Below are 26091 nucleotides of genomic sequence, written 5' to 3'. Positions count from 1 at the left end.
AGGGCACAGGAGAGCTCAGACAGAGATGGGGGGTGGAGGAGATAGGTAGCAGGACAAGAATAGAGATGAACAGAGATGTGGTGCACATACTAAGTGGACCATGGATACATATGTCATGACAGCACTATACCTTAACAGTCAACACAGAGTACATAAACTCCTCAAAGTAGGGAACGTCAAGGACAGCTATCAGTTAAGAATAGTTATTGACTACAAATTCAAAACCATATCCACCGACAAGGCTCCAACAATACTGAAACATTTCCATACGGAGATATATACAGCACAAGCAACACTGACGTGTTTCTGTAGTGATGTTGACAGTTTTGTCACACCCAACATCATGAGCCAGCTTGTGATGATAACAGATTACTGGTATCACAAAATCTATCTGTAAGATCCGAAACAGTATCTCCTCGAACGTCAACTGAGCTAGAACCGACCATGTTTAAGTACTCGGACTGGTAAACCCCGATCCGTCTCCCCTACATTGTCCGTGCCTGGCAATTTTAAGATAGCAGAAACCTGGAACACACTGTAGTTCTCCTCAATTTGGCTGAATATTACACTTTCACAGGCAACTAACTGCACAAAAACTATAACATTACGGGTGATCAGCCTTTTGCCCAAATCAAACAGATTACCACTGATAAAATATTCTCCTAAACAAACTGAACAACTCGTGGCAGGCTTCTGCCTTCTGCTGGCCACAGTGGCTGAGCTTTTCTAGGCGCTTCAGTCTGAAACCGCGAGACCGCTACGGTCGCAGGTTCGAATCCTGTCTCGGGCATGGATGTGTGTGATGTCCTTAGATTAGTTAGGTTTAAGTAGTTCTAAGTTCTAGGGGACTGATGATCTCAGGTGTTAAGTCCCATAGTGCTCAGAGCCATTTGAACCATTTGAACCAAGCTTCTGCCTACTAATGTAATGGCAGATAATGCACAGTGCGCAAACTTCCTCGGCACAGCACAATAATTCATACAAGATTAAATGCAAACATATAAAACATAGAAATGCAAGTAAACATTTACAAACTATATAAATAAACATTGGCAACTAAAAGCAAAAGAAAAGAAACAAAACTGTTTAACTCTTTATCTCATTAGTATAGGTATCTATTGTTTACAAATATGACTGTGTCGGAAATTAATGGGTTTGTCAAGTTACTACGATTATCAAAAGAAATAATTCAATGAATTTAACTACTGTTCTGAATGTTACTGAAAATAAAGCTGAACAGAATTATAATATGACAGTTTACATTTACGTAAAATAAATGACCAAGAAGAGTTATTTTGTTCCTAAACACACAGCTTTTAAATTACTGATGTAGTTCACCATGTCCCTAAGCAAGTGCTCCTTCAGAACAGTTTCCACTTAGCTGATGCTGCCGGTGAGTCGTCGACGTCCACGTAGTAATCCTTGAGATTTCAATCCAGTAACTGTTGTTGTCTTGATGATCTCCTTGATCACGAGAGCCTATTGTGTGTTTAACGGTACTCTCGGTGTTGGCAGAATCAATTCCAATCCGCGTATCTCCATGCAACGACGAACATAAAATACGCTTCTTTCCATTAACGCGTGACATAACCTGACTTCATTATATTTGTTATACATTTTATCCACAGGTCAGATTTATTCTTTACGAACTCGTCGCGGCACTTTTCACAATATATCCACCCATACTACCAAAGTAAATCGAGTTAACTGTACTGTAAATCAATAGTGCGCGCTTTAAACCGAATGCCTGCCGCACACGATTGGCCTCCATAAAATCATGCGGCGGTCAACACATCACCATTCACAGCCGACAAGAAAAAGCGTTACCATATTTTATGTTTGATTTCACAGTCCGTGTTACGCGCTAATCTGTTTGTGCTATCTACAAACGAACACCGTATCTTTATGGCCTCCACAGAGCTTATCGGACTGCACATCAAAGTTTTATGCTTAACGAGTCAAAACACAGTTCCGACAACTGGGCAATGCAATACGAAAAGTCACTAGTTCTTTAATCGCGGTACATATCAAGAACATACATGTAGCACAGTTCAAAGACTGCTATTTTTCATCGGCCACGAACACAATGTGTAGTAGTACACGCACAGCACGACAATCATCTCCACTCTGTTCTACTCACTCCACACTCATTGTTGATGCGTTCTCTGTAGACCTATCGATACGACTCTACACTGCTCATATATCTCGCTTCATCTAATACTTTCAAAGATTCTGATAACACCGATTTACCGTTTTTTCCGTTGCCTCTGCAACAGCGTTCGGACCTGTTTTGTGTACACGGGGGATCAGTTCCATCTCTTACCAATTTATGAGGTATGAATCTCTCAATTTCTGTTGCTACTATATACTTGAATTGGAGTCACATCTCGTCTACATCTCATAGTCAGTTCGGAAGGAATGGAGATTGTCTCTTAGGAAGGCTTCTAGTGACACATTATCCACTTTTTGCGTAAGGCTGGGGTCTATCGTATTCCTTGCAGTTGTGGCATGTCATATATTGGGCAGATAATCAGGACTGTGAAAGACCGGTGTATTGAACATAAGCGTCACACACGCTTACAACAGCCGAGCAAATCCGCTATTGCAGAACACTGCCTTGACACCGGTCGTCCTATGGAATACAGCAACACAGAGATTCTGCCTTGCACGTCCAGCTATTGGGATAGTGTTATTAAGGAAGCTGTTGAAATCAAACTATCAAGCAACCTTATTAACAGAGATGGTGGATTTTGTTTAAATGCTGCTTGGAATCCGGCTGTCTCATAAAAAAAACAGAGGGACAGAATTAGTGCTACCTCACTTGTTGATTAGTCACTATCGATATTTCTGGTGTTGGTCATCTTTGTTTGTGTTGACACTTGTTCTGTGTGTGGTATCTTCCTTGTTTCTCCTCTGTGAACCGAGGTATTAAATTTCCTTGCACATTTCTTCCTCCTTGTATTTGTGCCTTGAGAATGGCAGGGTGTGCTCCTGTCGAAATATCGGCGGTGGTTGACGACGTCACCCGGCAGCAAACCCGTAACTTCTTTGAACACAAAAACTACATCATATAAACAGAAACATAATTTTACCAAGAATGAAGTTTCTAGAACTTATTCTGATATAATCTTTTCAATGTATGATGAAAATAAACCAGGAAATAAGTAAAATAAAATACACAAAAAAAGAAAAATCTGTGTCGGTCTGTAATGTGTGCGTTATATGTGAAAAACCTTGTGTAAAAGGCCAGTGTAAATATAAAATGGTATGTATATGTGTATGTCCAGCAGTTCCTCCTAAACCACTGGATCGATTTCAACCAAATTTGATACACGTACTACTTGTTATCTAGGAATGAGCACTGTGGGTGTTATAACCTCCTAGCTCCCATAGGAGCAGACATAAGGGAAAAAGTGTTATCAAGCCAAACTAGGCTGTCCTGCATGACAGGCATGTTGTGCAGGTAGAATCATCATGTGTTGCAGATGCTACACATGAGGACTGGCATGGCTGAGCAGTGAGATAAGGGCAGGAGATGGATAGTGAGGGTGAGGAGGATGATGTGGTCAGAGAAAGAGGGAAGGAAGGGATGAACAGATGTAAAGGTGGGAGTAGAAGGTGGATACGGAGGGGATGAGAATGAGATGGACAGAAATAGGAGAGGCCAGACAGAGAGGCATGGATGAAAGGTGAACTGACGATGGCAGAGGATATGGACTCAGATAGGGGGGAGTTGTAGATGGACAGAGAGAGGAGGAGTAGAATGAAATAGGCAGAGAATATGTGTGTGTGTGTGTGTGTGTGTGTGTGTGTGTGTGTGTAGTACATATGTACTATAACAGTAGATTGACAGATGGACCAAGAGAGGAGGAAAAGTATGAGATGGACAGCGTGGACAGAAAGGAAGAGAGATTGTATCTGTCCTTTTGGTCCATTCATCTCCTGCAAAACTGGTCATGTCATCTCTTCATTTGTTTCCCTAAAGATCTTATGTCTCTGGTTTATATTGTTTTATGGCTTTAATGATTCTCGTATCTGGTATATGGGCTATATGTTCTTTCCATCTATATGTTCTTCCCTATTGTTGTACTATGTCAGTTATACTTTACACATTCAGTTCAGCTCAGATGTCAGTTGCATATATTGAAATTACGTGGTATGTGTTCGTAGCTTTTGCTGCCGCAACAATCTTGTGCAAATATTGACGAACAAATGCCTTGCTTACCTTTCTTCGTTTCTCTACGATTGCAAAATATCTGTCGTAGCTCGAACACTGTGTCCACTTGTTATTTAAGTCATTATTAAGACTTACTAACCTAATTGTTTGGTGACTCTTTATCTGGAACTCTATCCATTTTCTTTCTTTTTTCATAACAGTTTCCAAACACACATTTTTTTTCTGTTCGGTTCTCTAACTCTTTTCTTTACTAGTCCTGAAAGCCAGATCATCTCAGTTCATTACAAAGACGTTGTTTTGATACGAACAAAAACTTACATGTACTCTGCTTACCACATGAAGTACTCATCAACTAAATGGAGGAGACCTTAAGGCATGACACTTTGGAACTATAGAGGGAAGTACTGTTAGGCACAAACACCACGTGGTATCTGGTAAAGAATAATTGTAACTCTTTCTCTATCATTTAGCACTTGAAACAAGTCTAGGTACATGCAACAGAGTACCGAGAACACTATAGCACTGAAAAGGTGTTTTGTGAAAAAATTGCATTTAGAAGGTTTAACATTTCTACTCCTCATATATTTAGAACGTTCTGTTTTTGTCTCATACATAGCATATTCTCTGAGTACCCTCCGGCGTGGAGGTACGAATATTGCGTAACGTTGAAAATCTAACAATCGTTCAAAATAAATTACAGCTAACGAAAGTCGCTGGAGATGTAGTCCGATAGAATCTATGTGGGTAACAGTCGCAATCACATCATGCACAACGAGAACAAGACCTTGCTCCGAAAGACTATTTTCGACTGTGGTTCTGTGAACATCCATGTCCACACATATGTTACGAAGTAGCATTCTGCAATGATGACATAATTAACTTAAAAGTTCGAATCACAAAAGCAGACAAAGGGGTTACTCTCATCATTTACGATAAGGATTATACTAAAAAAGCACTGTGCTTCATAACAGAAAACAGAATAACAAAGCCTAAATACACCTCTCAGTCACAAAAAGATAAAAACTAAAAAGACTAAATTAACAGGAACAGTGGAGGAAAAAACGAGAGCAGCCATACCAGTTCACCAAAAATTAAAAACATGATGTGCTAATCAGACGAAACGATAAATTTTAGGACTGCACCAGCATAAAATCTGACAAGACATGTGCATGCCTCCTTAGAAAGTCACTATATGCACAAAAACAGCAAAAAAAAAAAGTAAACATCTGTCAGTAAAACTAAATACACCAACACACGTAATACAGCTGCGTTGCACTTATTTTACATCAAAGAACAGTAACACATCAACTAACAAAACATTAATCTATACAATAGATTAAAAACAATTGCAGAAAAAAATTCTGTACAAGAATTTTTCTACAATTTGAAAGTCTCTTCATGGAATCAACAGTACCTGTGTTACTATCTAATATCCGCAAGACAACTTCCAGTCAGTATGCTAGCGTTCTTTGTCTCAGAATCACTCTCACCCACTGCCTCAGCAGTGGCCTTGCTCTGTAATATTCATTAGTCCCTATACCGAAAATAAAATCTTTGAGAAAATATTAAATCCTCTACAGTAATACGTAATACTCACACCGTGACATCAACTGCAGAATTGTTCTTGTGAATCAGTCACACATTCGAAAACTGCCGCACCACAGGGACATGAACACTGTCCAATGAAACAACCCTTTCACAAATGAAAATAAACAAAAAGATAAATTTCCTCGACAGCCGAGTGAGATGGCGCTGTGGGTAGCGCACTTGACACGATCCGAGCTTGTGCTGCATCTCTAATGACTTCGATGTCAACGGGACTTTAAACCCAATCTTCGTTCCCTTCTTTCTTCCTAGACTTCACAGTACAGGACAAAACTCACTAAGTCTTGATACACAGAAAGTTCATAGCAACCAGCACAAATCATCGACAACAGATCCAACCACTACACAGTTCAGAAATTGACAGGTTTCAGAGTCGCATTGTATAGAGACAGATACTAGCAACAGTTGATAATATTCAAACAAATTGCTGGTTAAAGTCTCTAAGAACCAAAGACAGTAAACAAACTGTAATATAAAATAAAAACACAGCTGGACTATTCACATTCTGTGCGCAAACACACACAAGGATACGAGAACACCACATAACGGTAACAATCACATAACAGAAAGCAACAGTTCGATAGAAGATGACACCTAAAATGCTGGAAAACATGGTACACACTGACATTCAACAACAAAGTAACAGACAGAGTGGAAAAATCGTGAAAAACCAAGGAAAGAAAGAATCTATCAGTTAACAATCAAGACCGGTATACAAGTTGGTGTATATGGGAGACACGTTCTGACAAGCGGAGTAGTATATTACAAGAAGTTGTAAACGGATGATCACAAAAGGTTAATCATTTGGCAAGTAGACGGAATGCGGTGATTTGAGCCACCACGCAGAGGGAAATACATTACGACCTAACTACTCAAGAAACAGAACAAGATAACGCTTGCTGAATTACCTAAAACTCCGTAGGATCTATACAATCTGTATCCCAGAGAAGTATGGAAATCGAGTGTAACGACTTTTAACTTGAGGTCAGCAGTTTTTAATTTGAGCCGCTGTATGACGCACATCTTCTGTTTTCACAGTGTTTCGAAATTTCTGTACACTGTGCACTTTACAATACTCTGAATTCTCCTTGCTATTTTAAGTCATCTGCGGGCAGACATGACAAATGCGTGGCAGAAGCACAAAATAACACGTATCCGTAACTGCTGAGACGTTAATGGCAGATAGGTAAGGAATGCTCAGAAGACAGGACTCTTCTGAAAGCTGCTGTATCATACTGATTTCATTGTATAACATACGTTTGCTTAGTGATGGCAATGATGAAAGACAGTAGCATTAATTGAGGCATCGACAAAAGTAACTTTTAATGTCGGATCTAATATACTTTTCATTTTCATTTTTGCTACATTTTCTAATTACAGTTCACTTCAAAGTCTTGTGTCAAGAGAAAACATGAATTATCTAACTGATTACCAGCGAATAGCTGAAGTAAAAACAGACGACCATATTTGTTGAAACACTAGCTGAACACCCTGGAAACATAGTAATATCGCAAGAAAATAGCCTCAACGTAACTAAGTGTGCAACAGTTTCATAAGATTCACGAACTGTAATTGTTGCCCCACAAAAATGTAATTATTGCTCTAATAGAATCATCACAAAGTTACTCGAAAAGAGTCAAGGGTCAATAGCAATTTGTGATACTAACCACTGGCTTTTACCAGTGACGTAAAGATAATGGCTACTGTGACGTCATTTCTTTACATCTACATCTACATGGATACTCTGCAAATCACATTTAAGTGCCTGGTAGAGGGTTCATCGAACCACCTTCACAATTCTCTATAATTCCAATCTCGTATAGCGTGCGGAAAGAATGAACACCTATATCTTTCCGTACGAGCTCTGATTTCCCATATTTCATCGTGGTGATCGTTCCGCCCTATGTAGGTCGGTGTCAACAAAATATTTTCGCATTCTGAGGAGAAAGTTGGTGATTGAAATTTCGTGAGAAGATACCGTCGCAACGAAAAACACCTTTCTTTTAATGATTTCCAGCCCAAATTCTGTATAATTTCTGTGACAATCTCTCCCACATTTCGTGATAATACAAAGCGTGCTGCCTTTCTTTGAACTTTCGATTTATTCCGTCAGTCCTACCTGGTAAGGATCCCACACCGCGCAGCAGTATTCTAAAAGAGGACGGACAAACGTAGTGTATGCAGTCTCCTTAGTAGGGCTGTTATATTTTCTAAGTGTCCTGCCAATAAAACGCAGCCTTTGGTTAGCCTTCCCCAAAACATTTTCTATGTGTTCTTTCCAATTTAAGTTGTTCGTAATTTTAATACCTAGATATTTAGTTGAATTTACGGCTTTCAGATTAGACTGATTTATCGTGTAAGCGAAGTTTAACGAGTTCCTCTTAGCGCTCTTGTGGATGACTTCACACTTTTCGTTATTTAGGGTCAACTGCCACTTTTCGCACCATTCAGATACTTTTTCTAAATCGTTCTGCAGTTTGTTTTGATCTTCTGATGACTTTATTAGTCGATAAACGACAGCGTCATCTGCAAACAACCGAAGATTGTCTCCCAAATCGTTTATATACACTCCTGGAAATGGAAAAAAGAACACATTGACACCGGTGCGTCAGACCCACCATACTTGCTCCGGACACTGCGAGAGGGCTGTACAAGCAATGATCACACGCACGGCACAGCGGACACACCAGGAACCGCGGTGTTGGCCGTCGGATGGCGCTAGCTGCGCAGCATTTGTGCACCGCCGCCGTCAGTGTCAGCCAGTTTGCCGTGGCATACGGAGCTCCATCGCAGTCTTTAACACTGGTAGCATGCCGCGACAGCGTGGACGTGAACCGTATGTGCAGTTGACGGACTTTGAGCGAGGGCGTATAGTGGGCATGCGGGAGGCCGGGTGGACGTACCGCCGAATTGCTCAGCACGTGGGGCGTGAGGTCTCCACAGTACATCGATGTTGTCGCCAGTGGTCGGCGGAAGGTGCACGTGCCCGTCGACCTGGGACCGGACCGCAGCGACGCACGGATGCACGCCAAGACCGTAGGATCCTACGCAGTGCCGTAGGGGACCGCACCGCCACTTCCCAGCAAATTAGGGACACTGTTGCTCCTGGGGTATCGGCGAGGACCATTCGCAACCGTCTCCATGAAGCTGGGCTACGGTCCCGCACACCGTTAGGCCGTCTTCCGCTCACGCCCCAACATCGTGCAGCCCGCCTCCAGTGGTGTCGCGACAGGCGTGAATGGAGGGACGAATGGAGACGTGTCGTCTTCAGCGATGAGAGTCGCTTCTGCCTTGGTGCCAATGATGGTCGTATGCGTGTTTGGCGCCGTGCAGGTGAGCGCCACAATCAGGACTGCATACGACCGAGGCACACAGGGCCAACACCCGGCATCATGGTGTGGGGAGCGATCTCCTACACTGGCCGTACACCACTGGTGATCGTCGAGGGGACACTGAATAGTGCACGGTACATCCAAACCATCATCGAACCCATCGTTCTACCATTCCTAGACCGGCAAGGGAACTTGCTGTTCCAACAGGACAATGCACGTCCGCATATATCCCGTGCCACCCAACGTGCTCTAGAAGGTGTAAGTCAACTACCCTGGCCAGCAAGATCTCCGGATCTGTCCCCCATTGAGCATGTTTGGGACTGGATGAAGCGTCGTCTCACGCGGTCTGCACGTCCAGCACGAACGCTGGTCCAACTGAGGCGCCAGGTGGAAATGGCATGGCAAGCCGTTCCACAGGACTACATCCAGCATCTCTACGATCGTCTCCATGGGAGAATAGCAGCCTGCATTGCTGCGAAAGGTGGATATACATTGTACTAGTGCCGACATTGTGCATGCTCTGTTGCCTGTGTCTATGTGCCTGTGGTTCTGTCAGTGTGATCATGTGATGTATCTGACCCCAGGAATGTGTCAATAAAGTTTCCCCTTCCTGGGACAATGAATTCACGGTGTTCTTATTTCAATTTCCAGGAGTGTAGATAAGAACAGCGAAGGGCCTATAACACTACCTTGGGGAACGCCAGAAATCACTTCTGTTTTACTCGATGACTTTCCGTCAATTACTACGAATTGTGACCTCTCTGAGAGGAAATCGCAAATTCAGTCACATAACTGAGACGATATTCCATAAGCACGCAATTGCACTACGAGCCGCTTGTGTGGTACAGTGTCAAAAGCCTTCCGGAAATCCAGGAATACGGAATCGATCTGAAATCCCTTGTCAATAGCACTCAGCACTTGATGTGAATAAAGACCTACTTGTGTTTCACAGCAACTATGTTTTCTAAACCCATGTTGACTGTGTGCCAAGAGAGCGTTTCCTTCGTTGTAATTCATGATGTTCGAACACAGTATATGTTCTAAAATCCTGCTGCATATCGACGTTAACGATATGGGCCTGTAATTTCGTGGATTACTGCTACTAACTTTCTTGAATATTGGTGTGACCTGTGCAACTTTCCAGTCTTGGATAAGGATCTTTCGTCTAGCGAAAGGTTGTATATGATTGTTAAGTATGGAGCTAATGCATCAGCATACTCCGAAAAGAACCTAATTGGTATACAGTCTGGATCAGAAGACTTGCTTTTATTAAGTGATTTGAGTTGCTTCACTAATCCGAGGATATTTACTTCTACGTTACTCATGTCGTCAGCTATTCTCGATTCGAATTCTGGAATATTTACTTCGTCTTCTTTTGCGAAGGCATTTAGGAAGGCTGTGTGTAGTAAATCTACTTTGGCAGCACTGTCTTCGATAGTATCTCCATTGTTATCGCGCAGAGAAGGCATTGATTGTTTCTTGCCGCTAACGTACTTCACATACAACTAGAATCTCTTTGGATTTTCTACCAGGTTTCGAGACAAAGTTTCGTTGTGGAAAGTGTTATAGGCGTCTCGCATTGTAGTCCGCGCTAAGTGTCGAGCTTCCGTAAAGGATCACCAATCTTGGGGCTTTTTGCGTCTGTTTAAATTTGGCATGTTTGTTTCGTTGTTTCTGCAACAGTGATCTAACCCGTTCTGTATATCAAGGAGGATCAGCTACGTCGTTTGTTAGTTTATTTGGTATAAACCTCTCAATTGCTGCCGATACTATTTCTTTGAATTTAAGCCACATCTGGTCTACACTTATATTATTAATTTGGAATGAGTGGAGATTGTCTCTTAGGAAGGCATCAAGTGAATTTTTATCTGCTTTTTTGAGTAGGTATATTTTTCGAGGATTTGGGGATTACAATATTCAGTCTCGCTACGACAACCCTGTATTCATTAATACCTATATCGCTTTTGATGCTGGTTATTAACTCAGGATTATGTGTTGCTAAGAGGTCAAGTGTGTTTTCACAACCGTTTATATTTTTCGAGGATTTGGGGATTACAATATTCAGTCTCGCTACGACAACCCTGTGTTCACTAATCCCTATATCGCTTTTGATGCTGGTTATTAAAGTGCGCGTCATATATCTTGGCGGCCGAGTTTAGGTTCGTTCTGCGCATCTGACGTCAAAACATACAGTCAGCCAATGAACAGAGAACGACGTTGCCAGATCTCGACTGTAGTACAGAGCACGGACGAGTGTCTTCAGTTTTAGAAACGTTCAGTCATAAATAAAGTAATAGAACAAAAGCAATGTCTTGATAGCAGACTTTGTTTTTTGAAAGTTTGGAAAAACCATTCTTTATGCCAATTGCTTCATTTTCTATTAATTAATTAAACCAAACAAGCAATAAGACTCTTAATTCAGGCGATAGCAAGGAAAGGTGTTTGTATCAATTTCACGAACCGCTTTTTCGCAATAAAGAACAGCGGTAATTGTTTATTTCCTATTGTACTTCGACGAAGTGCGAGTAATTCATAGGCATACCAACAGTGTTTGTCAGAATTTTGCGTGACGTGTTAGAGTCTTTATGGAGAAATGTTGCAGGACGAGCTGCGTTAGCGTAATGGTTAAGGCGTTGGATTGGAAGGCGACAGGTAACGAGTTCAAACTTTGTGTGATGCAAAATATTTTTTCTATTTTAAAACAATATCGAAGTGTCTTACTTCACGAATTTTATTCGTTTGAATGCAGTTTTTTGAAATTTCTAGTGCTTTGTCTCTTCATTAACCCTTTCGCTGCTGCAGCCACGTGCTCCCCGCATTCCGCGCTGTGCGCGATTTTGTCATCACTGCACTGCTCACCTGTGCAGACACATGGTGTTTCCACTGCTTTGACACACTTATCATTCGATTTCACAAAAACTATTTGGCCCAAAAATTAGATTTTTACACATCTTCTTGACTGATACCTTCCCCCCATAAATGACTTAATTTTGTTTCGATGTTCAACCCAGTTATTGTGCAGCATTAAATGTAGTAAACCATTGCACGAAATTTTGAAGAGTTTGCAGAGGTAAAAGTCCATAGCGTATACTTTCCGTATGGTCGATTTTAGTTGCCACAATGTTGAGAATGAAATGTGGACAAGGTACCTAAATTTCATATAAAATTTACTGTATAACAATATCTCATTTAATTTAAGTACCACATAGGTGTCGTATGTAATATTGAGAAATATTCCGTCTTTCGCGACTGTAATAAAAGTTTTATTTACACCGGGCGCGTTTGGCTTTATTTTAAAGCACTTCAGTCAGTCAAAGGAAGTGGGGGGAAGGTATCAGTCAAGAAGATGTGTAAAAATCTAATTTTTGGACCAAATAGTTGTTGTGGAATCGAATGATAAGTGTGTCAAAGCAGTCGGAAACACCATGTGTCAGCACAGGCGATCAGTGCAGTGACAAAATCGCGCACAGCGCGGAATGCGGGGAGCACGTCTCTGTAGCAGCGAAAGGGTTAATGCGGCCGTGGTGGCTTTACTTCATAAACTGCGCGCTCCCCCCTAAACGTAAGCTTGCGAACTATACTGTACTATGGTGCTGTTTCTCTTGGCGCGTGCGTCGTGTGCAACTGGCAACGCAGCAATCTCCCGCGTCTGGGCGGGCATGCGCGAGCCGCCAAGATAAAAGAATTCAACTATAACTCAGGATTATGTGTTGCTAAGAGGTCAAGTGTGTTTTCACAACCGTTTACTGTTCACGTGGGCTCATGAATTAACTGCTCGAAATAATTTTCAGAGAATGCGTTTAGCACAATTTCGGATGAAATTTTATGCGTACCTCCAGAATTAAACCTGTATTTTCGCCAACATATGATATTTTCAGTTATATTTCTTTACAGCGATATTTATTGTCATATTCTTGTTGGTTTCGGGAGAAATTATAGTTTTAATCTCCGTTGTGTATGAGACATATACTGTTTGCTCTGTTTCGGAACGAAGAATAAAACTTAGTCGATATATCAATCTTTTTTCTTTATGATAGTATTTTTTTATTGCGGTCCCACTACAGCTACATTGGCCTTTTCTTTTACAATACTCAATTCGTTCTCATTCCGATAAACAGTTAAAATTCTCTTGATAACTGTTTCGATTTACTACAGATACACAAAAATATGTATAACTGCGTTTCAGTCACACTCGGGCTGTATAGCTAAAGCGTAATTTTCGATTCTAACGTTGATTTCCTGACATACATATTTTACTTTTAATTCTTATGTGTATCTAGAGCTGTAGTGCCGTTTTTACGTTATTCAATTCTTTTTATCCCCCACATACAGTCATAGCTCTTCTTTTGTTGATCATTACGACTTACCACTGATAAGTGCAGAAGCTAACTGAAACGAATACACAATGAGACGAACGGAAATGACACTTTCTTCAATCCATGATGGTCCCCTGGCCATTAAAACCGGCAGGATATTCTTATTAACCCATTCAATACGAGTAGCGCGCCGGCACGCTCCTTCATTCCCTAACCAGCGATCGAGGGCATACCGGCGCGCTCCTCGTGTTGAGTGGGTTAATAGTCTGTGTGATAACCATGGAGGGCAGTCCATGTTCTGCGATGTGCTCCCATACTGGCGCCAAAGTAGGTGAGAAGTTCTTATGGTAGGGCTTTCCATACAAGTGCTGTTGGCAACTGCTGTATGGTTGATGATGAATGTGAACGTGTTGCAATAAATACTTCTCCCCAACACATCCCACGCGTACTTGATGATATTTAGGTGGGAAGAACAGGCAGACAGTCCATTCACAGGATATCCTCTCGTTCCAAAAGCTTATCCACCTACGAAGTTCAATGCGGTCGCGCATTGTCATCCATAAAAAGAAGTAACAGCCGAATGCACCCCTGATAAGACGCACGTGGGCAAGAAGTACCGTGTCACAATAAAGTTGACGGGTGAATGGATTGTGTTCAAAGATTTGGAGATCAGTAACCCATGCAACATTATGCCTCGCCTCACCATACCATCTGGAACAACAAACCGATCATGTTCAACAATGTTCCTGCGTCCATTCCGTGTTCTCACCTCTTGCCGTATGAGGCTCCGTCCAGCTTTGTTGAACATAATCCTTTTGGTTGTCCAGATGTAATGGTGTGCTAACCTCCAAACCTTTGACACAGTACACTCACAGGTCAACGTTATTCTGACTCTGTACTCTTTCCCCGTATGCGGCGTTTCAGGGGGGGCATTCGATCATAACTTCAAGTTTATAGGTGACAATGTACGACCACATCGAACAGCGCGAGTATGTAAGCTCTTGGACGAGAGGATATTCGGCGAATGGGTCGGCCTTCCCTTCAATTTAAATCCCCTACCTCACATGTGGTAAGGAGATGTGTTGCGGCACACAGTTGTCAACCGTGCTGGTGGAGAAATAGTATGCCCTACCACATGAATTCCTTACCAATCTTGCGGTCAGCATGGGATCTCACTGTAGAGCATGCACTGCCGTCTGTGGTGATCACATACACGATTAAAAACAATGTCCCAACTTCTATAATGTACAAATGTGTGTGAATTCCTAAGGGATCAAACTGATGAGGTCATCACTCCCTAGACTTACACACTGCTTAAACTACCTTAAACTAACTTATGCTAAGAATAACACACACATCCATGCCCGAGGGAGGACCCGAACCTCCGGTGGGAGGGGCCGCGGAATCTGTGACATGGCACCTCTAACCGCGCGGCCACAGAGCCCGGCTTGTAATATGCAGGGGACAATAATAAATCGCGGTGGCTTCAGTAGAAGTATTGTCTTTAAACAAAAGTATTATTTTTGTTCGACTCACTACGTTTTTGTTTCATTTATCTTCTGTACTGTAATGTAGCAGTTCTTTCTACGTTCGGACCAAGATTCATCGACATATGTTACCTGGCAGTGTCACATCATGCGAAAGCTACTTTAGTCCTTAAGTTTTGCACACCAGCGTAGCTTCAATTTATTTATAGCCTTTTTAGTCCGTATGTGTCATGGTACCCACTATGACTGTAGAACCGTTTTTACGATGATCAGTTCAGTTTTTCCTGGCAAACAGATAAAGTTCTTCCTGCGCAAACATTTTCGATTTACTACTGAAAAGAACATATATTGTAAAATCTTGTGTTGCAGTCTCCACTTGAGCTATATAGCGCAAGTGTGTTCGTCGATAGCAGCGTTGATTTCTTTACAATACGTATTTAGCTCGTATCGTGTGTCGAGGCCTCCATTACAGCTCTAAAACTGTTTTTACAATTGTTCATTGGTTCTCTTTGCGATAAGATTCCTTCTTGTGATAATAATCTCGATTTACTACTGACAGGCACTTATATTTGGAACTGACTCTAAGAGTCTTCACTTCGCTTATACAGCTATAGTATATTTTCCTATATTATTTACGATTCATGTAGGACACATTTTGACTCATACTCTGTGTCACAATGTCCATTACAACTTCAGAACTTGTTTTACGATACTTTATTTTTTCCTTTCCAATAAATGTTTCTCGTACTTATATGTGATTCTACATAACAGTTATAATTCGAACTATTTTTTCCGTTGCAGTAAATTTTCGTTATAGAAATTCTCTGTGTTGTTTACGTTCTAAATTATCGCCAGTCATATGACCATATAGTCGCCATGCTGTTTATGTCGTTTGGAACACGTTCACTAAGTTACGTGTCAAAACTGACATCTTACTGCAATTTCCTCTTTATCCCTACACCCATATTAGACAGTATCACATCTCAAATAAAACATTAAAAAAAGGAACTGAACTTAACAAAGAAGCACTTATATATCTGTTTGTTATTGTGGCCTTCAGTCCGAAGATTGGTTAGATGCGGCTCTCCATGCTACTCTATACTATGCAAGCCTCTTCATCTCCGAGTGACTACTACAACACACATTCTTGTGAATCTGCTTGCTGTATTCATCTCCTGGTCTCCCTCTACGATTTTTACCGTCAACTTTTCCCTCCAGTACTAAATTTGTGATCTCTTGATGTCCCAGACCGTGTCCTACCAACTGATCTCTTCTTCTAGTGAGGTTGTGCAACAAATTTCTTTGCTCCCCAGTTCTATTCAGTACATCTCCATTAGTTACGTGTTCTACCCATCTTATCTTCATCAGTCTTCTGTAGCACCACATTTCAAAAGCTTCAATTCTCTTCTCGTCTAAACTGTTTATCGTCCATGTTTCACTTCCATTCATGGCTACACTCCATACACATACACTCAGAAAAGATTTTCTGATACTGAAATCTATTCTCAATCTTAACAAATATCTCTTCTTGAGCAGTGCTTTTATTGCCATTGCCAGTCTACATTTTATATCCACTCTACTTCGTTCATCATATATTTTGCTGCTTAAATATCAAAACTCATCTACTACTTTACGTGTCTCATTTCCTAATCTAATTCCCACAGAATCACCTGCTTTAATTCGACTACATTCCATTACCCTCGCTTTGCTTTGGTTGATGTTCGTTTTACAATCTCCTTTCAGGACGCTATCCATGCTCTTCAACTGCTCTTCCAAGTCCTTTGCTATCTTACAATGTCATTGGCAAACCTCAAAGTTTTTATTTCTTTTCTTTAGTTTCCTGTACTGCTTGCTGTGCAGATTGAATAACATCGGGGACAGGTTACAACCCTGTCTCCCTCCCTTCTCAAATGCTGCTTCCCTTTCAGGCCCCTCGACTCTTACGACTGCCATCTTGTTTCTGTACAAGGTGCAAATAGCCTTTTGTTCCCTGTATTTTACCCGTACTACCCTATGAACTTCAAAGAGTCCAGTCAACATTATCGAAAGCTTTCTCTCAGTCTACAAATGCTATAAAAGTAGGTTCGTCTTTCCTTAAACTATCTTCTATGAGAAGTCGTAGGGTCAGTATCGCCTTGCATGTTTCTACATTTCACCCGTTATTGATTTTCCTACTCGGGTGGTAAAGGATAGCAGCTCACTGATAGATAACTTCTTTGTAAACCAAGATAAGATTAACCAGATAAATGCTCAGCCTGTTGAGAATGGTCTTTCTGATCATGGTGCACAGCTAGTTACAATATATGACATAGCTCCATTCAGCAATACTAAACAGTCCTCCAAAGTAGTACGTCCAGTCAACGATTTAACAATTGCAAATTTCAGGGAAAGCCTACAGCAGTTAGACTGGGATGAGGTGTACTGTGAACCTGATGCCAATTTAAAATATAATTTATTTCATGACATTTTTGTAAATGCATTTGAAAACTGCTTCCCCAAGAAAATAGTTAAATATACTCGTAAGAAACCTTGTAACAAACCATGGCTTACTAAGGGTATAAACATATCTTGTAACCGGAAAAGGGAAATATATCTGACAGCAAGAAAGAGTAGTGACCCAGAAACTATCAAAAATTATAAAAACTACTGTGTTATATTAAGAAAAGTTATTAAAAAATCCAGGAGTATGTGTATCATGTCTGAAATCAGCAACTCTGATAATAAAATTAAAACAATTTGGAATATTATTAAAAGAGAAACAGGTCAACCAAGAGCAGAGGAAGACAGTATTACCATCAAATTGAATGAAAACTTTACGAACAAAAAGTCAGAAGTTGAAAATATTTTTAATAATCATTTTCTAAATTTTGTGGTTATAGTAGGATCCAGGTGTTCATTAGAAGATGCTAGGCTGTTAATGGAAGAGGCCATACCTATGCAATTTGATACAATTGAAATCTCACCCACTTCTCCCTCTGAAATTAGGAAAATAATAAACTTGCTTAAAAGCAAAAACTCACATGGAATTTATGGCATTTCCAGCAAAATACTAAAAGCTTGTTCTCAACAGGTAAGTAAGATTCTCAGCCACCTGTGTAATAGCTCTCTGGAACAGGGCATTTTCCCTGATAGACTGAAATATGCTATTGTTATACCTTTGCATAAAAAGGGGGATAGATCTGATGTCAACAATTACCGTCCAATCTCCCTTCTAACAGCTTTATCCAAAATTTTTGAGAAAGTAATGTATTCAAGAGTAGCTTCACATATCTGTAAAAATGAAGTACTAACAAAATGTCAGTTTGGTTTCCAGAAAGGTTTTTCAACAGAAAATGCCATATATGCTTTCACCAGTCAAATTTTGAATGATCTGAATAACCGAACACCACCCATTGGGATTTTTTGTGATCTCTCAAAGGCTTTTGATTGTGTAAATCATGAAATTCTGCTAGACAAGCTCAAGTATCGTGGCATGAGTGGGACAGTGCACAAATGGTTTAATTCGTACCTAACTGGAAGAGTGCAGAAAGTTGAAATAAGTAGTTCTCGTAACATGCAAAGATCAGCACATTCCTCAAACTGGGGAACTATCAAGAATGGGATTCCACAAGGGTCAGTCTTGGGTCCTTTGTTGTTCTTATTATATATTAATGACTTGCCATTCTATATTCATGAAGAGGCAAAGTTAGTTCTCTTTGCTGATGATACAAGTATAGTAATCACACCTGACAAACAAGAATTAACTGATGAAATTGTCAATACTGTCTTACAGAAAATTACTAAGTGGTTCCTTGTAAACGGACTCTCACTGAATTTTGATAAGACACAGTACATACAGTTCCGTACAGTGAATGGTATGACGCCATTAATAAATATAGACCTTAATCAGAAGCATATAGCTAAGGTAGAATATTGCAAATTTTTAGGTGTGTCCATTGATGAGAGATTAAATTGGAAGAAACACATTGATGATCTGCTGAAACGTTTGAGTTCAGCTACTTATGCAATAAGGGTCATTGCAAATTTTGGTGATAAACATCTTAGTAAATTAGCTTACTACGCCTGTTTTCACTCATTGCTTTCATATGGCATCATATTTTGGGGTAATTCATCACTGAGGAATAAAGTGTTTATTGCACAAAAGTGTGTAATCAGAATAATAGCTGGAGTCCACCCAAGATCATCCTGCAGACATTTATTTAAGGATCTAGGGATATTCACAGTAGCTTCTCAGTATATATACTCGCTTATGAAATTTGTTATTAACAACCAAACCCAATTCAAAAGTAATAGCAGTGTGCATAACTACAATACTAGGAGAACGGATGATCTTCACTATTCAAGATTAAATCTAACTTTGGCACAGAAAGGGGTGAATTATACTGGCACTAAAGTCTTTGGTCACTTACCAAATAGTATCAAAAGTCTGACAGATAACCAAGTATTTAAGAAGAAATTAAAAGAATTTCTGAATGACAACTCCTTCTACTCCATAGAGGAATTTTTAGATATAAATTAAGAAAAAAAAATTATTAAAAAAAATTTTAAAAAATAAAAATAAAAAATAAAGAAAAACAAAAAAAACACAATAAAATAAAGTTGTTATATTAACTTAAGTATGTTGTTAAATTAATCTAATTATGTCATGTATTGGAAAATTCGACTCGTTCCACATCATTACGAAATATCGTATTCATGATCCATGGAACTAGTATTAATCTAATCTAATCTAATCTAATCTTTCCCTGTAACCCAAACTGATCTTCGCATGGTCAGTTTCTACCAGTTTTTCCATTATTCTGTAGAGAATTCAAGTTAGTATTTTGCAACCATCACTTATTAAACGGATAATTAGGTAATTTTCGCACCTGTCAGTACCTGTTTTCCGTAGAATTGTAATTGTCATATCCTTCTTGAAGTCTGAGGGTATTTCGCCTGTCTCATACATCCCGCTCACCAGATGGAAGAGTTTTGTTTTCGCTGGCTCTCCCAGGGCTTTCAATAGTTATAACGAAATTTCTGTCTACCCCAGAGCCTTGTTTCGACTTAGGGCTATCTTTGCTCTGTCAAATTCTTCATGCAGTGTCATGTCTCCCATTTCATCTCTACCCACGTCCTCTTCTATAATATTGACCTCAAGTACATCTCCCATATACAGAACGCCTATGTACTCCTTCCACCTTTCGGCATTCCCAACTTTGCTTAGGAGTTTTCCATCTGAGCTCCTGATATTCATACAGTGGCTCTCTTTACTCCAAAGGTCTCTTTAACTTTCCTGCAAGCAGTGTCTATCTTTCCCCTTGTGAAATATGCTTATAAATCCTTAAATTTGTCCTCTAGGCATTTCTTCTTAGCCGTTCTGTATGTCTTGTTAAACTCATTTTTTAGACTTTTGTATTCAATTTCGTCTGCTTCATTTACTGCATTTCTACATTTTCTCCTTTCATCACTGAAATTCAATATCTCTTGTGTTACCCAAGGATTTCTACTCGCTTTCATATTTTTACCTAGTTGACCCACTGCTGCCTTCAATATTTCATCTCTCAAAGCTACCCATCCTACTTCTGCTGTATTCCTTTCCCTGTTCTTGTCAATCGTACCCTAATGCTCTCTCTGAAACTCCTTAAATCTCTACATTTTTGAAGTTTATTCAGTTTTAACATACAGTTCATAACTAATAAAGTGTGGTCAGAGGCCACACTTGTGCCTGGAAATGTCTTAAAATTTAAAAGATGTTTCTGAAATCTTTGTCTTACTATTATATAATCAGTCTGAAACCTTCTAGTGTCTCCAGATCTCTTCCACATATAAAGCCTTCCTTCATGATTCTAATGCCAAGTGTTAACAATGATTATGCAAGGCCTAATTGCCTCCATTACATCAAGTAGTAAGGAATGCTTGTGGGTATATTGTATGCCTGTAGCATTGCCCAACCAGTACTTGCACCATGAATATTCCCCTTTTAGACACAAACAATGCTGTGAGGTTTCATCTGTTGACACTCTGTGAAACCATGTTGCCCAAACAGTTCGTCTCATGTTCTCCAAATCTCTTACGTTTCTCCTTATTGCTAGTCTATAATATTGAGTCAAAGAATCATTTTCACTTTTTGTAAGACGACCTGGACCACTTATATATTTTCCATCTGACAGTTTTTTTTCAACTGAAATCTTTACATAATTTTCTCAGCAGAGCTCCCATTCTTTTTTGTACATGCCCAACACATTCAAGCTTTTCTATCAGATTGTCCCAATATGGTCTGTCATTAACAACAGTAACGTGTCCTTTACCATCTCCATCCCCAAGGCAGTCTACATACCTCACACCACAACTGAGCTCTGATCTTCTAAAAATGTTTAGAACTCCTTTCGTTTCCATGGTTCCACTTGGGCCATCAAAGTTCTTTACACAAACATGGGTGCCAATAAATTTACTTGAACAGCCATGGCAGTGCTTTGTTAGACATTCATATTCTAGTATCTTACCAGTTTCAATAAATTTGGCAGTTACAACTCCATTCCGAGAAGTATGACCTCTCTTCTGCTAAGATCCATCAAATGCAGCTACAATGTCTGTATTCTGACAATTCTACTGCTTCTTATGCTGCTCTTGTCATTGAATATTCACTTACACCACATAAAGCATTGTGTATTAATTTATTATATCTGTCAAACCTCAGTGAAGGTGGAGGCAAATCCATCAGTGCACAAAAAGTCTGGGCATTGCATAAGCAAGCTGAATATTTACACTGTAATGTCGACTATCAGTTATTGGCGATGTCACAGCATCACTGTGCATCTTACGCGAGTTACAGGCAATCACTAACCGACTTGAAAGACCCTTCCTTACTGAAATGTCCTCAGAAACGTCAATACTATCTTCACAATTGCAGTACTTACATTTCACATCACTCTTCAAAAGTCTTGACAGCATATTAGATTCACAATAACATTTCCTTTGTTATTGCTGCTCACAATACTACCAGGCTTATTTTTATTGCATTCAGAAAGCGAAAGTTTACATCTAGAAGCACGGCCTATAGACACAGTCTCCGCAGGTGACTTTTTAAACAACTGATGTGAGTTATTTGGTTGTGTTTGGGAATGGTTTGAGGCTAAATTTCTTTACTCTTGGTATTTGCAGCACAGGAAACACACACACAGAATAACTACAAAACCACACAAGTACGAAATTCTGAAATCATATATTCTCAGATCTTTGTTCACATTCGAACCATAGCCTTCTAGACATGCCCGTACTTTGGTTCCGGGAGTCAGTGCCTTCTGCAATACACCTATGTTAACAGTCCGTAGCTAACGACGGAAAAGACGGAAGAACAAAATAACACATCATGTATTCTAATCCACTTCAAACTGACAGATGGGTGTGGCCCCTGTGCAATATTATGTTCAACCTCAATTTTGGAACGAACGGAAAATAATAATGCCCATGAACTATACATTTTTGAAATCAGCATGAAATGCTCTTTTCTATAGACCAAGAAATTTTTTTCCAAATTTTTGGTCATTTTCACGAGCATGTCCCCTTAACAATGTGTATAATTTCTTTTATCTCATCATATATTTCTTCTGTCCCTTCATTATTTGCAGAGCTAGTTGGCATACAAATTTATACTAGTGTGGTGGCCATGGGCTTCGTGTCTGTTTTGGGAACATTAATGTGTTCACTGTGCTGTTCATAGTACCTTATATGTGTTCCTATTTTCTTATTCATTTTAAGCCTATTCCTGCATTATCCCTATTTTATTTTATATTTAAAACTCTACATTCACCTAACCTGAAGTCCTGCTTCTCCTGCCACTGAACTTCGCTAAGTCCCACTATATCTAACTTTAACACAGCTATTTCCCTTTTTAAATTTTCTAACTGACCTGTCCGATTAAGAGATCTATCATGCCACACTCCAATCCATGGAACGACATTTTTGTTTCTCCTGATAATGATATCCTCCTGTGTAGTCCCTGCCCAGAGATCTGAATGGGGGACTATTTTTCTTCCACAATATTTTACCAAAGGAGATGCCATCACCATTTAACCTTACAGTAGAGCTGCATGCCCTTAGGAAAAAATCACGACTGTAGTTTCCCTTTGCTTTCAGCTATTCGCAGTACCAGCACAGCAAAGCCATTTTGGTTGATGTTACAAAATCAGATTAGTCACTTATCCAGACTTTTACCCCTGGAACTACTTCAAAGACTGCTGCCCTTTACAGAAACCACTTGTTTGTCTGGTCTCTCAACAGATACCCCTCCATTGTGACTGTAACTATGGTGTGGCCATCTGTTCAATGAGCCACACAAGCATCACTACCAATGGCAAGGTCCATGTTTAGTAATGACTTATTCATACATCAGAACGATTATTAGTTGTTGTAACAAAAATAGATATTATACGTAAATTGAAGGTGGAGGGGGAGAAAGGAAAGAAAAATGCGAAAACCAAGTTCAACTCCTCGGCAGTTAGTACCAGAACTCAGTGGGTATACAGCCACTACTCGAAAATGGGTAAATTGAATGAATTTAAAACCTTCTCTATCACTTTAGAATTCGAGGAAATAACTAGCAAGTTAAAAAAAGAACTAAGCTGACAATTTTGAAGTCCATAAGTTTCATAAATCCTTCATTCTAGTATCTCCCATTGCACTTTTCCGACTGTGGTTGCTTTTATGCTTCACATGGCACGCTATTTGGTTATGTTTACAACTATTCTAGGCAGCCAAGAACGAATCAGGATTGAAGTGTCTGACAGACTCCAATTCTTTATTATCTTCGGTCTTTAAGGCCACCATCTCAGTGGAGCATAAAGATAAAAGAGTGTACAAGCACTTTGCACGTTCAACTGTGATGCAGGCCTCTGTAGTCCAGATGCAGGGCCCTGAAGAAGCAGAAGCGAATGCTCTGCATAAAACCTGACGACAGTCTCATAGCAGCTGCGTTTATATGACAGTCTATAAAGAAAAAGGCGTTATGCAAAGTAAGCAGCAGCTCAATTTGTCTGCCTGCAATAAAATGAAACTGTGTATGACGAACCAGGACTAGAATTCGGACCCTCACCTTTCACGGGCAATTGTTATGAAATATATGGTAAAGATCTACCATGAAAGAGCGATGAGAGTAAAGAAGTAGCATAGTAAGTCAGGCTGTCATGAGAGACAGCTGGAGATAATGATAAGAGCGTTTCTCGACTATTGGCGTTTCTCAAGGTTTGAGGGGATAAAATGAATAATACTCTCCGCAATGCGATGTCATAATAAATAGAATGTATTAAGTAGGACCTACGCCGTTTTCATTATTTATAAACATTATCATACACAGTGCTTCCTGTCAAGGGCATCACTGTTTATCTGATCGTAAATAGTCAGGCAGTCTGCGGTCAGGAAGAATCCAAAAATATTACACTTACTCATTGCTTCTTAATAACACTGAATTAGAAGTCCTAATGACAATTTAGATTTTAAATTTTCACGTGATGTCTATGTCGCGTAAAATATGGTGGATAAAGCCTGTGCGATACAAAACTATCTGAAAAATATTATCTGCAATGAGGAAAAATTTCTTGCGATATGTCAGCCAGGAGTGGTTCATGGTGTGGGTTACCGTTGTAATGTCCTAGTTCATGAACCACGGGCAACGTATGAGTGGCCAAGTAAGTGGTCCTTTGGAATAAGGCTGGGCATCTCAGACATATTCTGAGTCGTGGTCACCTTTGTGCTCAGACGGCAAAGACTACCAAATCCACCGGTTAGTCCCTCACCCGTTAGGGGTAAAACTCAATGGGACCCGGGGCAAGTAAGGCTAGCAACCTGCTTCCCTGGTACTTTAAGCATGATGCTGGCAACAATCAGAGCAAAATGCCTCGGACCTTTGGAGGTGATGGAGTCCCACCTCTAACTGACAAACCAGGGACTCCTAAGATACGACTTGGCAAACGAATGGTAACGAGATGGGGAGCTATTAATATCAATGGGGGCTACTCTGGGAAGAAGGTAGAGCTGGCAGAGGCTGCAAGTAAGATGGGGTTGGACGTTTTAGCTGTTACTGACATTCGGGTAAGGGGTGAGAAAGAAGAGGAAGTGGGAGAATACAAGGTCTACCTGTCAGGAGTCACAGCAGGAATAGCACAATGGGGTGTAGGGCTTTACATCAGGAAAGAAATGGAACCCAGCGTAGTTGCAATAAGGTATGTAAACGAACGACTGATGTGGATAGATTTGACAGTGTCTAGCAAGAAAATTAGGAGTGTCAGTATATCCACATTGTGAAGGGACAGATCAAGATAAGATGGATAGTTTTTATGACGCACTCAGTGATGTAGTTGTTAGAGTAAAGGACAAGGACAGTGTCCTGCTCATGGGTGATTTTAATGACAGGATTGGAAATCGAACAGAAAGGTATGAAAAGGTTATGGGTAAATTTGGAGAGGATATGGAGGCCAACAGGAACGGGAAACAACTCTTGGATTTCTGTGCCAGTATGGGCTTAGTAATCACAAACTCTTTTTTTAAACATAAGAACATTCACCGGTATACTTGGGAAGGCAGGGGAACCAGATCTGTCATTGACTATATAATAACAGATCAGGAATTCAGGAAGGCTGTGAGGGACACACGTGTATTCAGGGGATTCTTTGATGACACTGATCACTATTTAATCTGCAGTGAATTTGGTATTGTGAGGCCGAAAGTGCAGGAGGTCAGGTCCATATGTAGGATGATAAGAGTGGAGAAACTTCAGAATAAGGACTCAGTCACAAGTACATAACAGTGATCTCAGAAAGGTACCAGTTAGTTGAATGTAGTCAATTACAGTCATTGGAAAAGGAATGGACAAGGTACAGGGACACAGTATTGGAAGTGGCTAAAGAATGTCTTGGAACAGTAGTGTGTAAAGGTAGGATGAAGCAAACAGCTTGGTGGAATGACACAGTCAAGGCAGCCTGTAAAAGGAAAAAGAAGGCGTACCAAAAATGGCAGCATACTAGAACTCAGGTAGACAGAGAAAGTTATGTTGAAGAAAGAACCAAAGCCAAACAGATAATTGCAGCATCCAAGAAGAAATCTTGGGAAGACTTTGGAAACAGGTTGGAGACTTTGGGTCAAGCTGCTGGAAAACCATTCTGGAGTGTAATTAGCAGTCTTCGAAAGGAAGGTAAGAA

This window comes from Schistocerca nitens, chromosome 4 (assembly GCF_023898315.1).
Source record: "Schistocerca nitens isolate TAMUIC-IGC-003100 chromosome 4, iqSchNite1.1, whole genome shotgun sequence".
In the NCBI taxonomy this organism is placed as follows: Eukaryota; Metazoa; Arthropoda; class Insecta; order Orthoptera; family Acrididae; genus Schistocerca; species Schistocerca nitens.
The sequence above is the reverse complement of the archived record's forward strand: the minus strand, read 5'-3'. Positions refer to the sequence as shown.